The 3,323-nt window shown below is 50.9% G+C and overlaps 1 pseudogene; it reads right to left on the reverse strand.

Moving 5' to 3' along the window:
* Positions 1 to 2,739: 2,739 nt before the first annotated feature.
* Positions 2,740 to 3,323, reverse strand: LOC109747502 (uncharacterized; annotated as a pseudogene).

Genomic DNA, 3,323 nt, shown 5'->3' on the forward strand with positions numbered 1-3,323 from the left:
AACCCTTGTCCAATTCGGACCAGAGTGGGGGCGCGCGCCTCCTTCCTTTTGGCCTCTCTCCTCCATTCCCGTATGGCCCAATAAGGCCCAATACTTCTCCCGGTGAATTCCCGTAACTCCGCGGTACTCCGAAAATACCCGAATCACTCGGAACCTTTCCGAAGTCCGAATATAGTCGTCCAATATATCGATCTTTACGTCTCGACCATTTCGAGACTCCTTGTCATGTACCCGATCTCATTCGGGACTCTGAACTACCTTTGGTACATCAAAACACATAAACTCATAATACAAATCGTCACCGAACGTTAAGCGTGCGGACCCTACGGGTTCGAGAACTATGTAGACATGACCGAGACACGTCTCCGGTCAATGACCAATAGCGGAACCTGGATTCTCATATTGGCTCCCACATATTCTACGAAGATCTTTATCGGTCAAACCGCATAACAACATACGTTGTTCCTTTTGTCATCGGTATGTTACTTGCCCGAGATTCGATTGTTGGTATCTCAATACCTAGTTCAATCTCGTTACCGGCAAGTCTCTTTACTCATTATGTAATGCATCACCCCGCAACTAACTCATTAGTCACATTGCTTGCAAGGCTTATAGTGATGTGCATTACCGAGAGGGCCCAGAGATACCTCTCCGACAATCGGAGTGACAAATCCTAATCTCGAAATACGCCAACTCAACAAGTACCTTTGGAGACACCTATAGAGCACCTTTATAATCACCCAGTTACGTTGTGACGTTTGGTAGCACACAAAGTGTTCCTCCGGTAAACGGGAGTTGCATAATCTCATAGTCATAGGAACATGTATAAGTCATGAAGAAAGCAATAGCAACATACTAAAACGATCAAGTGCTAAGGTAACGGAATGGGTCAAGTCAATCACATCATTTTCCTAATGATGTGATCCTGTTAATCAAATGACAACTCATGTCTATGGCTAGGAAACTCAACCATCTATGATCAACGAGCTAGTCAAGTAGAGGCATACTAGTGACACTATGTTTGTCTATATATTCACACATGTATCAAGTTTCCGGTTAATACAATTCTAGCATGAATAATAAACATTTATCATGAAATAAGGAAATAAATAATAACTTTATTATTGCCTCTAGGGCATATTTCCTTCAGCTACAACTCCTTGAGTAGATCCGGACAAGGCGCGAAACTCGGTTCGCCACGGGGCTACCTCCGGACATGGTGAATCTGAAGGAGAGCTTGGAGGAGGAGGAGGAGGACGACGACGATAAGGATATGGAGCTTGAGGAGGACGTGGGGACGCTGGGGACACGGATCTGCTGGCGGAGCAGCAGGAGAATCTTTATTCCCTCCGATCGGAATCGGCGGTGGAGGCCAAGCGTGGTCATCTGCAAGAGGCGGAGGCAGAGCACGCCGCGGACGTCGACAAAATGCTCGCGTTTATAGATGAAAAGGAGGAGTCGGAGCCCTCTACACGCCCATCTACCCGACGCCTGACACCTGATTCGAGTATTTCCCAAAGCTTCCTCCGCCATGGCCACCGGCGAGGACCTACCTCGGCGCCCAGCAACACTTGTGCGGGACGTGGGTGGCGGAGATCACCGACTGGGAGACCCACCAACCACACGGCCGAGCTAGCAGCCATGGAGTACGACCAGTGGCAAGTCTGGTACAACGGCGGCGGCGCAAGACTGAACTTCCCATTCGGGACGGCGGCGGCCCACCTCGTCCTGCCGGAGCCGAGGGTGGTGAGCGCTCAGAGGGCGCGGGAGGACCAAGAGGCTCGGGAGTTCCTCGAGGCGGAAGCCGTTGACAAGGCGTACATGGAGGACCTCCGACGGCTGCACCGGAGCTCGTGGAGGCGGGGAGGGCAATGTTCGCCGTCAATGGCGGCGTCATCTCCAACGGCGAGGAGGGCTACAAGGAGGGTGGCAAGAAGAGTGGCGAGGAGATGGAGATAGACGTCGAGGAATGGCGGAGCGTCTTCCCCGACGACGATGACGACTGCGCCGGCACCGACCTAGCTCTCACCGAGGATGGCCTGACGAGGAAGGATTGACTCGACCTTCACTTTGGCCGTCGAATTTAGGTAGTTTTTAGTGTAGTTTAGTTTAAGTTTAAATTTGTGTTCAATGTTCGGTTGTGAAGAATATCTATGTTGAAGTTATGTTTAAGTGCATGCAAGTTTCGGTTGAAATTAGATCGAATTTATGCAAATTTACGTTTACTCTACTAAATTTAGAGGATCGACTAAACCGACCAAAATTAAGTGGAGTATAAATGCTCCACTAAAGTTTATTAGGCCGGATACTCCACTACTTTTTAAGGATCAGCTAGAAATACCCTTACTGAGGGGACAAATCGTGTCCGTATCTATACCTAATATTAAAGGACGGAAGATTTCATGGTTTTCTATCCGTTAGCTTTTTATATCCGTTAATTTTATGTTAACCTTAATGATTGATGGCTAATATTTAAAGTTAAAAAACGATCAAATTGACTATCCTTTCTGGGTTGCATTGTACCGTACTATGGTACGATTCTTCTTTGTACATCCATGATCTCTTTCTTTGTTTGGCCCACTTCACGCTCGAGGAAGAAAAAGAGAAACCAAACACTGCAGGATTGAGTAAGCCAGGAGAAAAAAACTCCATAAAATATGGCCACGCCCGCACAATCTCAGGAGAAAAACCCTTTGCCACGTCATCTATTTCCTAGCGAGCAGGCGCCGATCCTGAACCTCAACAGCGATCGTGCAAGATGTCCGCTAGGATCCTTGACGCCCTAGGCCGCTCGGGTGACACACCACAGCGACGCACCCCGGGCAATGACATCGACAAGGCCGCCTCGCCCGGCCGTGCGCTCTCTAGCTCCGGGTGCGCAAGGCACACCGGGCACGATGAGTGCGCGCACAACCAGGTATCGATGTAGCTGCCCCGGAAGAAGTGCCTGCATGCTGGCAGTACGCGCACAATGTCGCCGTCCTCTAGCTCATGCAGGCACACCACGCACTCCACCGATGTCGCCCTCCCCTTGTCGCCGCTCCTCCTCTTACTATTGGTGTTCCTGCTGCCGCCCCAACTTCCCTAGGGCGAGGGGCGACGGTTTGGTGCCGCTCGCCTCTGTAGGTGAAGGTGTGGAGCGTGGCGATGTCCTCAGCCCGAGGTGGGTTCCGGGGTGCGGGTTGTGGCCGGTGCCATGGAGCTCGTGCCACTCGGACAAGAGCGACCGGCCGTAGCGGACGGCCAAGTACAACACGACCGCCGACAAGGACATCGATGAGGATGTGCAACAACGTCAGGTTGGAGCTGGTCGTACTGGGCAT

The sequence above is a fragment of the Aegilops tauschii genome, chromosome 7 (genome assembly GCF_002575655.3).
Source record: "Aegilops tauschii subsp. strangulata cultivar AL8/78 chromosome 7, Aet v6.0, whole genome shotgun sequence".
NCBI classification, from domain to species: domain Eukaryota; kingdom Viridiplantae; phylum Streptophyta; class Magnoliopsida; order Poales; family Poaceae; genus Aegilops; species Aegilops tauschii.